Source organism: Vulpes lagopus, chromosome 3, assembly GCF_018345385.1.
Source record: "Vulpes lagopus strain Blue_001 chromosome 3, ASM1834538v1, whole genome shotgun sequence".
Lineage (NCBI taxonomy): Eukaryota > Metazoa > Chordata > Mammalia > Carnivora > Canidae > Vulpes > Vulpes lagopus.
Window position 1 is genome coordinate 26,649,947 of NC_054826.1, and position 13,799 is coordinate 26,663,745.

At 35.7% G+C, this 13,799-nt stretch overlaps 1 protein-coding gene across 1 annotated transcript in view; it reads left to right on the top strand.

Moving 5' to 3' along the window:
* The window catches only part of NDUFS4 (NADH:ubiquinone oxidoreductase subunit S4), a 115,913-nt gene that overhangs the window by 23,309 nt on the left and 78,805 nt on the right, over window positions 1–13,799 (top strand). The window lies entirely within an intron of this gene.

The following is a 13,799-nucleotide window of genomic DNA, read 5'->3' on the forward strand; positions in this document are numbered from 1 at the left end:
GAAACGTTTCTAAAAGCAAGACAAAGAAGTTATAAACAGAACAAAGGATTCTCTCCAGTAGGTCACCTTTTAGGTAGGGGGAGTGGGGCATCTTATTAGGTTGATTATCTCATCTTCCTTTGGGGGATGGAGAGAGGCCTGTATTACCTCATTGGTGCTGGCCAGTAAATTCCAGACTGACTATTTAAAACCACATTTCTGGGGGAGGTTAAAAGTGCAATTAGTTGGATATTAAGCCCCAGTTTGGTGACTTGGCCCAGCATAAATGACTCCATTCTGGGTCTGTGTTTTTTTGTGTGTGTTTTAGCAGAATGGTGTGCTGCTGTCAAGTCAGGTAGCATGTTTCTTCATGAAGAGGCCCTATGATGAGATACTTGGTTGACTAAAGATATATAATAGCAATAGTCTGATAGCAAGAATGGTTATGTCAAACAACTGTGTGTTCTTTTTTGAAAAGATTTTATTTATTTATTAGCGTGTGTAAGAGAGAGAGCACGTGCGCAAACATGAGGGGGGGGGGGAAGGGGGGGAGTGAGGGGGTGGAGGGACAAGCAGGGATGCTGGGCTCGATTCTAGGACCCTGACATCGTGACCTGAGTGGAAGTCAGATGCTTAACTGACCAAGCCACCCACATATCCAAACAGTGCATTATTTGAAGTGGGAGATCTAGGTCCAAATGACCTTGAGTATTCTAAAAGTGTAGGCTGCTGAGCTTGCTAAATTGTGGTGCCCTTACCGTTTTCCTAGCAATCATATATTTCAAATATCATTCATTTTATCAAGGAAAAATAATTTCAATCTTGCTTTACACCAGTCAGAAAAATCTTTTGGTACAAAATTTGATAGTGATGTTTGGAATTCAGGTCCATAGGTTATGTGAGAAACAAAGGCAAAAGAAAAATGCAATTTCCTTACTACTTACAATTGACAAGTCCTTGAAACAGACCGAATGACCTTCCTCTAGGGACTCAGCTGCCTCAGTGTTAATACTTTGCTAAGGGCAAGAGGCAATCTTATCCCCACCCCCTTGAATCCTTAAGTCTTCTTTAATATATAAAATAATTCCTTTGGAAATTTCCTTTATCTCTGTTCCCCAGGATACTGGTTGGTAATCATCCTCCAAGCATATAGCCCACTGATACACTTCTGAAGGGTCTCATGACTGAGTTTTTACTAAACAGTAATAAATGATCTTTTCCTAACAATAGCTAGCCTATTCAAAGTACTGGAAACCTTGCTTCCAAAATTCTTTAGAGACTTAATGCAATCCCTGACCCCCTCTGAACTTAAAAGTATATAATCGGCTGCTCCATATGACCTCAGTGCAGCTCTTTCTGCCCATGGATCCTGTCCCCATGGTACTGAAATTATAAAACACCTTTTGAGGTGCCTGGGTGGCTCAGTGAGTTAAGCATCTGACTTCAGCTCAGGTCATGATATTGGGGTCCTGGAGTCAAGCACCATATCTGCTCCATGCTCAACTGGGAGCTTGCTTGTTCCTTTGCCCCTCCCCCCACTTGTTCTCTCTCTTTCTTTTTTCTTTCTCTCATAAATAAAATCTTATACACATTTTTTGCACAGAAGACATCTCAAGAATTCTTTCTTGGTTGTTGGCTCCAAACCCCACCATTTCAGACCACATCAAATAAGCAATCACCTCTGGAGAGCACAACTAACTATTGAGGGTGTAGATTAAAATTAACTTGTAAGTATGAGATGGGACTATTAATACTGAAGATTTATTTTTTCTTACTTCAACAGCTGGACTAGATAACATTTATTGAATCTTGACCAAATGCCAAGCACTTACTAAAGCTTTATATACATTGTCTCATTTAATACTCACAGTAACCACATGCAGTGAGTAAAAATATGGTCAACATTACTTTTCAGTGTAATATTTTGAAGAGATAATGCAGTCAGAGAATCCTGTATATATAAAGTAAATTTTAGGAGGCTTTTTCTTCTCTGTTTCATTTGCTCATTTACCACGGCTCTCCTCACCCTCCAAGAAATGAACTGTTACTAGTTTCTTATGTTTGGAGTTTGTGCATATTCAAGCAACTACTTAAGCAAATACTTTACTCCTTTCCATTTTTCTATAAATAAAGCATTTATATTATTTAATGTAATATAAATAATTGGCTAATATTTTTTCCATTTTCCTTTCAGTTTTTCAACTTTTTAAGAAGTTCTTATTTTAAATAATCTCTATACCCAACATGGAACTTGAACTTAAGACCCTGAGATCAAGAGTTGCACACTCCACTGACTGAACCAGCCAGGCATCCCTCGATTTTTCAACTTTTTATTACAATTTTCACATATACAAAATGTTAGACTATATTGAATTCATAAACCCACCACCTAGATTTATGATTGTTAATACTTTGGTGTGTTTTTTGCTCATTTTGCTTTTATGTATTATATGTATATAGGTAAGCAAAATGGAGATATATATATTTATTTATTTATAAGCAAAATACACAAACATATATATTCTTTTCTACCTAAGCTACTTGAAAGTAAATTATAAAAGTCATGGTACTCCATCCCTAAACACTTCCATATATATTTTTTAAAGATTTTTATTTATTTATTTGACAGAATCAGAGAACACAAGTACACAAGTGGGGGGAAATAGCAGAGGGAGCAGGAGAAGCAGACTCCCTGCTGAGCAGGGACCCTAATGCTGGGCTCAGTCCCAGGACTCTGGAATCATGACCTGAACCGAAGACAAACGCTTAATGACTGAGACACCCAGGCACCCCAGTACTTCCATATTTTGAGATAAATTACCACTAGGCAATGAAGGATTTTAAGCAAAGGAGTGGAATGATTGGGTATAATTACTTGGTGAGGTGGAAGATGCCTTTAAGGATAAGACTAGAAAAAAAAAAAAAGGGTAAGACTAGAGTCAGGGAGATCAAGTAAGTGTTTTATTAGTGAAGGTGGGAGGGAATAAGGACAGAATCAGTGGATTTGGTAGAAGTTTATGGTTAATTGGACAGAAAAAGAAAACTTAGTTTATGTTTTTTAGAGTAATTCTTGAAAAGATGTGTTTGTTCATCTTTTGTAGGGTTGCCTTTCCTCTTTTACTCCTAAATGAGCTGGTAATGTTACTAGAGGGAAAGAATCGAACATTTCTTTCTCAGCAGGCACTCCATGCCAGTTACTTAACATGCTGTTTAATTCTGCGGGTCATTCTGTGAGGTATTATTATCCTTATTTTTGCAGATGAGGAAATTGAAGTGCAGAGTTGTGAAGTAGTTTGTTCAAGATCATATTCCTCTTAAGCTGCAGATCTGGAATTTTAACATGGGTCTGACTGATTTTGAAGTCACTATATGACAGTTTTCTAAGTTGTTTCAGGAAGTTTAAAAAATATTGATGTTAGTGATTTTTTTTCTTCTGAACGTATTTGTAATTATTCTTAACCATGTAATCATCAGCCTGTAAGAAATTGTATGACCCAGGGTACCAGGTTTGCTAAGGGACAGATACTTCATCTTTGAATTGAAGAGTGAGCAGCACCTACCAACTAGCTGTTCTCTTTGATGGAATATTGCTGGATGATGAATACTAATCTGTTCGGTTTTCATGTCTTATAATTTCAGCACATTATCTGTGATCAAATTTATTGTTTATTATCTTTTAAAAATATTTTTAATACAGACATAATCCCAATTGTTTTATAGCAGAGGTTTTAAACCAAAAGATTCCTAAGCTGAACAAAATAAGCAACAAGTTGGAATACTTCTAAGTGAAGATAAATGAGGATAAAATTAATAACTTTTTTTTTAATTAGGTAATCTGTCTAAGATGAAACAGTAGCATTAAAGCTGACATGAAGCAAATCATCTTACAGCTTTTGACCCCTTTAAGCTTTGGAGCTATAAGAAAAAAATCATGTTGCTTTTAAAGACCAGAAATGGGCTTTTTAAAAGTGACATCTTGATTCACTTGAAAATGGTAAACTCTCAATATGTAATACTCCCAACCTCAGTCAATGTGAAACAGACATCCTATAACTTAAGTTCTCATATGGCATTCCCTAGAGAAATACATGAATAGAGAATTGCTTATCAAGCTGTATCAGTCAAGATACTAAATCCAAAAATATCTGTGGCTTAAACTAACAAAGATTTATTTCTTGTTCATGATTCATGTCCCTAGTGGGATAGCCAGAAGCTCTATTCCTCCACTATTTGTCCTCACTTGGGGACCCAGACTAACCACTGTTGGTTTCTCTGACAGGGGAAAAGAGGCATTTATGCACTGATTTTTAAAGCTACTAGATAGTGTCACTTCTTTTTCTTTCATTGCCTGAACTAAGTCACATGCCCACACCAAACGTTAGAGATGGCAGTGAGGTATAATCTTACCATATGTTTGGAATGAGAACTAGACTACTCGGCACAACTGTAGTGATTAACACATAATATAGTCTTATGAGGAACATAGAGAATTTTGTGTAGTTGATTAGTAGAATCTTTTTTTTTTTTTTTTTAAAGATAGTACCTCTGAAGTAATACTACTATGATGAATTAAGGATCTTGATGCTGAAGGTTATAACAAGGTAGATAATTGAATATGTCTAGTAGTTACTTAACAGACCAGTCAGTTCTTTTATCTGGGCTTGCTTTTCCTTGTGTTTTGTTTTTTACAACTTCATAAATATATTGAAGAGATTTTGCTTTTAACAACTGTTGATAACATAAAAAGTATCAACTATTATATAAAATGTGCTAAATAATGGTGCTAAAGGAATGGTCTGAAAAATCATTAGGGTGGTAATTGGTATTAAGTATGTTAGTGAAGTATGACTTATTTAGTGTTATACAGACATGCACTATAGATTTTTTTTGGAAAATATTGTACCTGAGGCAGTACAGAGAGTGATTATATTAAAGTTCAACAACTTCAATTTGATCTTTGAAAAATTTGTGAAGAGATGATTGATTATGTATATAGATATGCTTCTACATGCCTAAAGAAGCTGTTTTCTAGGCAGTTATAAATCTTTGGCTTTGACAAACTTGCATGTGTGTATTCCTCTTTATTAGTGGTTGTAAACAGGGTCAACAGTTTCTTTACAAGGCATAATCTTTCTTTAAAAGTGTAAAATATACATAATACACAATTTACAATTTTAACCATTTTTAAGTTTAGTACCACCATACATCTCCAGAATGTTTTTTTCATCTTCTAAAACTGAAATTCTCTACCTATTAAATAATAACTCTTTATTCTTCTCTCCCCTCAATGCCTGGCAAACACCATTGTACTTTTTGTTTTCATGAATTTCAGTACTCGAGGTACTTCCTGTGAGTGGAATCATACAGTTTGTCTTTTTGTTACTGACTTATATCACCTATCATTCCTTTAAGGTTCATCTGTGTTGTAGCATGTGTCAGAATTTCCATCCTTCTTAAGGCTGAATAGTACTTTGTTGTATGTATATACTAATTATTTTTAATCCATCACATCTGTGGGTTTCTTCCTCCTTTTGGCTACTGTGAATAATGCTGCTATATGTTCTCAGTCCTTCAGGGTATGTACCCAGAAGTAGAATTGCTGGATCATATGGTAATTGTTAATTTTTTAATGAATTGCTATACTGTTTTCCATAGTATTTATACCATTTTGCACTCTTGCCTGTGATTCCATTTTCTCCACATCCTTGCTAGCATTTTCTCTCTTCCCTCTCCCTGCCTCCCTTCCTTAGTCATTCTAATGAGTATCATGTTGTGTCTTTTAGTTTTATTTGCATTTCCTTGATAACTAGTGATGTGTTGAACAGTGTTCAAGTGTTTATTGGCCTTTGAGAAATGTCTGTTCAAGTCCTCTGCTCATTTTTGAATTGGGTTAGTTGTTTCATTGTTGAATTTTAGCAATACTCTATATATTCTGGATATCCCTTGTCAGATTATTGTAATTTGCAAATACTTTTCTCTAGCAAATTTCCTTTTTTCTTCTTTTAAAAAAAGATTTTATTTATTTATTCATGAGAGACACAGAGAGAGAGAGAGAGGAAAGGAGGGAGAGGCAGAGACACAGGCAGAGGGAGAGGCAGGCTCCATGAAGGAGCCTGATGTGGGACTCGATCCCGGGTCTCCAGGATCACACCCTTGGCCGAAGGTGGCACTAAACTGCTGAGCCACCCGGGCTGCCCCAATTTCTTTTTCTCACAGGATTATATTTCGTTGTATGGCTCTACCATAGTTTATCAATTCACCTATAGAAGGACATCTTGTTTGCTTCCAATTTGGGGCAATTATAAATAAAGCTATGATAAATATTCTTGTACAGATCTTTGTGTGAACATTTGCTTTTAGTTCAGTTAGGTAAATCCTGGTAGCACAATTGCTGGATTGTATGTTAAGACCATGGTAAGAAACTGCCAAACTGTATTCCAAAGTGGCTATACCATTTGTGTTCCTACCAGCATGAATGAGAGTCATTGTTGTTCCACATGCTTGTCAGTATTTGGCGTTGTCGGTTTTTTGGATTTTAGCCATTCCACTAGGTGTGTAGTGGCATCTCACATTGTTTGAGTTTTCAATTCCCAATGAAATAGGATGTGGAAGACCTTTTCATATGCTTATTTGCCATCTGTATATCTTTTTTGGTGAGGTGTCTGTTCAGATCTTTTGCCTGTTTTTTTATTTTATTTTATTTTATTTTATTTTTTTTTTTTTAATTTTTTTAAAATTTATTTATGATAGTCACAGAGAGAGAGAGAGAGGCAGAGATACAGGCAGAGGGAGAAGCAGGCTCCATGCACCGGGAGCCTGACGTGGGATTCGATCCCGGGTCTCCAGGATCGCGCCCTGGGCCAAAGGCAGGCGCCAAACCGCTGCGCCACCCAGGGATCCCTTGCCTGTTTTTTTAAACTGGGTTGTTTTCTTATTGTTGAATATGAAGAGTGCTTTGTATATTGTAGATACAGGTTCTTCATCAGATATGTGTTTTGCAAATATATTCTATCAGTCTATGCTTGTCTTTTCATTGTCTTAAAGTATCTTCCATAGAGCAGAAGCTTTTAATTTTAGTGAAGTCCAACTCATCTATATTTTCTTTCATGGATTTTGCTTCTGGTGTTGTATCTAAAAACTCAGAAGCAAACCAAGGTAGCTAGAGTTTTATGTTATTTTCTAGAAGCTTGATAGTTTTGCTTCTTACATTTAGGTCTATGATCCATTTTGAGTTAATTTTTGTGAAAGGTGTAAAGTCAGTGTGTTAAGTTCGTTTTTCTCCATGTGGATATTCTAGTTCCACCTAATGAAAGAGATTGTGTTGAATCTGCTTATTAAGTTGGAAAGAACTGACATTAACAATATTGTCTTCCTATCTCTATGTATTTATAGGATCTTTGATTTCTTTGGAGTTTTCTAACTTCATCATATACACCTTGCAAATACTGTTTTTATTACCTCAAAATATAATCTTCAAAAAGTCTTAATGGGGAAAAGATAAAAAGAAACCATCAGCAATGGAAAGTAGTATGTGAGGGGCACCTGGGTGGCTCAGTGGGTCAAGCATCTGCCTTCAGCTCAGGTCATAATCCCAGAGTCCTGGGATCAAGCTCCATGTTGTGGGGCTCACTGCTCAGCAGGGACCTTGCTTCTCCCTTTCTCTTTGCTTGACACTCTCTCTGCTTGTATTCTGTCAAATAAATAAAATCTTAAAAAAAAAAAGAAAATAGTATCTGACTAAGAATAAACAGTACTGATTCAAAGTACTAACACTATTCTCCCTTTGAAGCAAACTAACTTTATCAACTAAGGAGAATAAAATTCCCATCCTTCATATCCCATGTAGTAAATTGAAAACATGGCCCCAAATTTGACACTCCTCCCTTCATTCAACAGCTGCAGGTTCCGTATTCCTAGAATCTAAGCCCTGTGACTACTTGATCAATATGATACAAAACTGAGGCTATGTGTATTTCCAGGCTCAGGCCTTAAAAAACTGCAGTTTCCATTTTCTGTCTCTTAGAACATTGCTTCTTGGGATATTCACCATTGGAATCCACCCACCATACTGTGAAGAAGTCCAAGGTACCCCACAGAGAGACCCAGATGTGGAGACATCAGTAACATCACTTTGCCAGCCATGTAAATGATCCTCTAGCCCAAGTTGAGCCACCCAGCAGATACGACATGGAGCAGAGACAAACTTCCTTGCCAAACTCTTGCCTAAAATGCAGATTTGTGAGCAAAACAAATGACTTGTTGTTTTAAGCAACTGAGTATTAGAGTAGTTTGTATCCAACTATAGATAATAAAAACATCCGTACAAATAACTGAAGATGGTTTTGTAAACATTAAAATTGAACCAATAACTTTAAAAGACCAGAAATGAACTGATCAACTTCTAGAAAAAAGTAAAATTCCTAATCCTATAGAAATTATTACGGAATTAATTAATCCTCAACCTTTTGATTAAACCTACTACCTCTGTTGTCAATTTATTGCAAATTGAATTAATCCAAATTCACATTAAACCAGAAAGTATTCCGTTCCATTAAGAAGTGTTAAACCACAAGAAAATATTTCTAAGAGTTCTAACTGAAAATTACAATAAAAACATATATATACTCTCCATGTCACAATAATGATCTCAGACTTAAAATACTTTGGCATTTGGGTCAATCACCTTCAAGCTAATGCTCTTGAAGTCTTCAAGATTTTTTTTTTTTTTTTAAAGATTTTATTTATTTATTCACGAGAGACACAGAGAGAGTGAGTCAGAGACACAGGCAGAGAGAGAAGCAAGCTTCATGCAGGAAGCCCGATGTGGGACTCGATCCTGGGTCTCCAGGATCACACCCTGGGCCAAAGGCAGACGTTCCACCACTAAGTCACCCAGGCGTCCCCCCCTTTTTTTTGTTTTTAAAGATTCAAGATCTTTAATCAATAGAGAAAACTTAAACTGTCATTATACTGTACTCACCATGCAGAAGAAAGAAAGAAGTAATTGTTAATGGAAAAAATAAAGATGAGGGGTTCAAAGGACCATTTCAATGTGAAAATATGTGTAGTGAAAGGAAAGGCAAGGATATTACAAATGCTCTGGTATTCAGTGGAAATAACAGTGAAAATAGCTTATAATCTAGTCACAAATAAGTTCCTTGATTCTAATTCAGATTTATCACAAAATTTCTAATCTTTACCTACATACTTAATGTTATCTTAAACTGTTCCCCTTGTCAGGTGCATAAAAATTAACAATCTCTTGCGTAGGTATCCTTTTTCCCATTCTTCTGAGCCAGATGGAACTTGCAGCACAGACTAATAGCAGTTGTCCTCTGAACACAACTCAAGCCAAAAACTTAAACTAATCCTTTGAGTGTCATCCAACAGATGAAGGAAAGATTTGTGCAAGAGGGATAAGGGTAATTATGCTTATTACATAACAGACCTTGGAATGAAATTGAGGAGTAAAAGAAGGAGAATGTGATCAAGGTTTTGGAGGGTGATAATGAAGAAATTGGAGGGCGCGATGGAAAATGAAAAAGGAAAGGAGAAACAAATCTACCCAAGTTGGTAACAACAAGTTAGCAAAATAAACCTAAATGAGTAAAAATAAAAGAAATAAGAAATATAGATGTCATGGTGATGATAGTAATTATATTACAAAATACAATGAATATATGAAAAGTACATGTTTAGGAAGGTCAAATCATTGAGGTATAGTGGCCAATAAAAAATAACTCTTCTGGTTTGGAATGCCTTAAAGGAAGTGAGTTGCTGCACTTTACAATGTCTTGTAAATAATTGGAAGCAAATTTACTGTAAGATGTCAATTTTCTTTTAAGATTTTATTTATTTATTTGACAGAGAGAGCACAAGCAGGGGTAGTGGCAGGCAGAGGGAGAGGGAGAAGCAGGCTCTAGGATAAGCAAAGAGCCCAATGCACAGCTCAGTCCCAGGATCCTGGGACCATGGCAGATGCTTGACCATCTGAGACACCCAGACACCTCAAGATGTCAATTATTAAGATTTTATTTTTTAAGACTTTATTTATTTATTTGAAAGAAAGAGCACAAGCTGGGGGAGAGGGAGAGGCAGATGGAAGCACACTCCCCACTGAGCACAGAGCCTGTGATGCGGGGCTTGATCCCAGGACCCCTGGGATCATGATCTGAGCTAAAGTCAGATGCTCAACCGACTGAGCCACCCACACGTCCCTAATCTACAAGTTAAATATAAAAAATTCTAACAGAATTTTTATAAAATTAGATAATTCTCATTGGGAAGAAAAAATTTACAAAAATAACCAAGAATATTTTGAAAACTAAAAGGCAAGATTTGCCTTGCCTACTAATATGCTACAATAATTAAAATATGGTATTAGCACAGGCACACAGATCAAATAAACAGTACAGATCAGAATACAAAAACAGATCATGTAGATTTGTAAGTCTATTATATAATAAAAGTGCAATTTTAAATTAGTGGCGAAAGGATGGACTATTTAATAAATAATAATGAAATGATTGGCTAGCCTTTCATGGAAGAAAAATGTTTGAATCCTGCAATAAAATAGTTCTACCATCTATTAAAGAATTCCAAATGGATTCATACACACACACACACACACACACACACACACACACACTGTGTTATGTATAAATTACTGGAATAAAATATAAGAGTTTTTAAAATAGCATTCGGATGGAAAAGTTTTCTTAACCAAGACACAAGGCAAGATACCCACAAACTGTGAAAGAAAAATAACTTCTGAACAAGTGTACTACAAGCTGAAGGAAATATCATAAAAAGTACAACATATACAGCAGTTTAAACACTAATATATAGAATATATAAAGGACTCTTAGAAACCAAGGCAGAAATCACCTAAAAAAGAGAAAGAAAGCAGAGGAGCTATACATGCTAGACATTAATTCCAGCTATATCAATAATCACTTTAGGAATAGTCTCAATAATACACCAATTGAAAGAGAAACTGTGTCAGAGTGGATTTAAAAAGAGAACAAGACCCAACTATATGTTACCTAAGAGAAAACCATATTAAATATAAAGACATGGACAGATTAAAAGTGAAGAGATGGAGAAAGATATGCCATGCTAACAGTAATCAAATGTTACTGCCATAGCAATATTAATCTCAGATAAACTAGATTATCAGGAATGGGGTTCCTGGTTGGCTAGTTGGTAGGGTATCTGACTCTTTGACTCTTTTTTTTTTTCTTAATCTCAGAGTCATGAGTTTGAGCCCCACGGTGGGTGTAGAGATCACTTTTAAAAAATTATCAGGAATAAAGAGGGGGTATTACATCATTAGAAAGGGGTCAGTTCTCCAAGAAGATATCAGCAACACTTCAGATATGTAGGACCAACAAAAGAATGTCAAATAATGTGGGGCAAAACCCAAAAGAGCTACAAGGAGAAACAAATTCATTTATTATCATTAGGAGACTTCAACACTCTTCTTCAAAAAAAAAAGAAAAAGATTTTATTTTCAAATAATCTATACTAATAGTAACTGACAGAGCCATCCAGCAGAATATCAGTAAGGATACAGTTGAAATGAGGAGCACATCAGTCAAGTAGATTTAGTTGGCATTTTTTACTTTTTTTAAAATTTAAATTCAATTAGCCAACATACAGTACATTATTAGCCTCAGATGTGGTGTTCAATTTATCAGTTGCGCATGGTTTAAGTGACATTTACAGAATACATCACCCAACAGCAGCATATACATTCTTCTAAACTCACATTGAACATTCACCAAGTTAGTCACATTCTCAGCCATAAAACACACCCTAACAAATTTAAAAGAATAGAAATCACACAGAGTATACTTTCAGTCAACAATGGAATTAAACTAGAAACCGGTAACAGAAAACTGGAAAATCCCCAGTTATTTGGAGATTAAACATCATGCTTCTAAATAAATTATGTGTCAAAAGAAGTCTCAGAGAAATTTTAAAATATTTTGAACTAAATGAAAATGAAAATACAGCTTTTCAAAATCTGTGTGATGCAGCAAATGCAGTGTTTAAAACTTAGCACTTAATATATACATCAGAAAAGACAAAGTGTAAATTCAATAATCCAAGATTCTGCCATTGGAGACTATAGGAAAGTGCAATATAAATCAATATAAGTCAAGCAGAGGAAAAAAAATAAAAGTTATTGCAGAAATTAATGATTTTGTAAACAGGAAATTGGTAAATTGATAGGACTGTTAAAATGGATAAAAATCAACAAAACCATAACCTGTTCTTTGAAAAGATCGGAGAAGTGATAAATCTCTGGTCAGGCTAACCAAGAAAAAAAAAGACAAAGGGGATCCCTGGGTGGCTCAGCGGTTTAGTGCCTGCCTTTGTTTTTTTTATTTTTTTTATTTTTTTATTTATTTTATTTTTTTTAGTGCCTGCCTTTGGTTCAGGGCGTGATCCTAGAGTCCCAGGATCAAGTCCTGCATCAGGCTCCCTGCCTGGAGCCTGCTTCTCCTGCTTCTCCTGGAGCCTGTCTCTGCTCGTTCTTGCGCATGCTCTTGCTCTCACTCGCTCTCGCTCTCTGTCTCTCTCATGAATAAATAAATAAATAAAATCTTAAAAAAAAAAAAAGATGGGATCCCTGGGTGGCTCGGTGGTTTAGTGCCTGCCTTTGGTACAGGGCATGATCCTAGAGTCCCAGGATCAAGTCCCGCATCAGGCTCCCTCCATGGAGCCTGCTTCTCCCTCTGCTTGTGTCTCTGCCCCTTTCTCTCTCTGTCTCTCATGAATAAATAAATAAAATCTTAAAAAAAAAAAGACAAAAAATTACCAATATCAGAAACAAAAGCAAGTCATTGTTGACACCTAGGCATTCAAGAGATAATAAAGAAGTATTATAAATACCTCTGTGCCCACAAATATGATAACTTAAGAAGAAATAAACTAATTATTTGAAAAACACAAACTACCACAACTGATGGAAAGAGAAATAATCTGGATAGGCCTACAGCTATTAAAGAAATTGAATCAGTAATTAATGACCTTCCAAAAAAAAAAAAAAAGAAGAAGAAGAAAGCACCAGGCTCAGACAGTGCTTCTGCCAAATATTTAAAAAGAAATGATAATAGTTTTCTACACTCTCTTCCAGAAGGGAACATGTCTTAACTCATTTGATGAAACCAGCATTATCTTAACTACCAACTCCAGGAAAAAAAGGGTGGCGGGGGAGGGGGGAACTATAGACCATTATCTCTTATGAACACAGATGCAGAAATCCTCAACAAAATAAAAATATTTATACAACGCAACCAAGTAGGATGTATTCCAGATATGCAAGGCTGGATCAATATCTGAAAATCAATTAATATCCAGTACATCAACAATCTAAAAAAAAATCACTTGATCACATTGTCACATAAAAGACAAAATCCAATACCCAACATACTAAAAACTCTCAGCAAACTTAAGAATAGAGGGGAGCTTCCAAAGACTGATAAAGAACATATACATGAAATCTACAACAAACATACTTAATGATGAGTAACTACTCCTGAGATTGGGAAAAGGCAGATATCCCCTCTTGCTAATCCTATTTAACATTGTACTAGAAGTCTTGCTAGTGGTAATAAGGCAAGAGGGTGAAATGATAACTAAACATATCGGGAAAGAAAATATAACACTGTCCTAGCTTGCAGATGACAACACTGTAAGGAAAAATCCCAAAGAATTAACAAAAAACAATCTAGAGCTAAAAAGTAATTATAATAGCAATTTGTGAGATATGTTAATATCCAAAACCAATTGCTTTCTTGTATCACCATCAA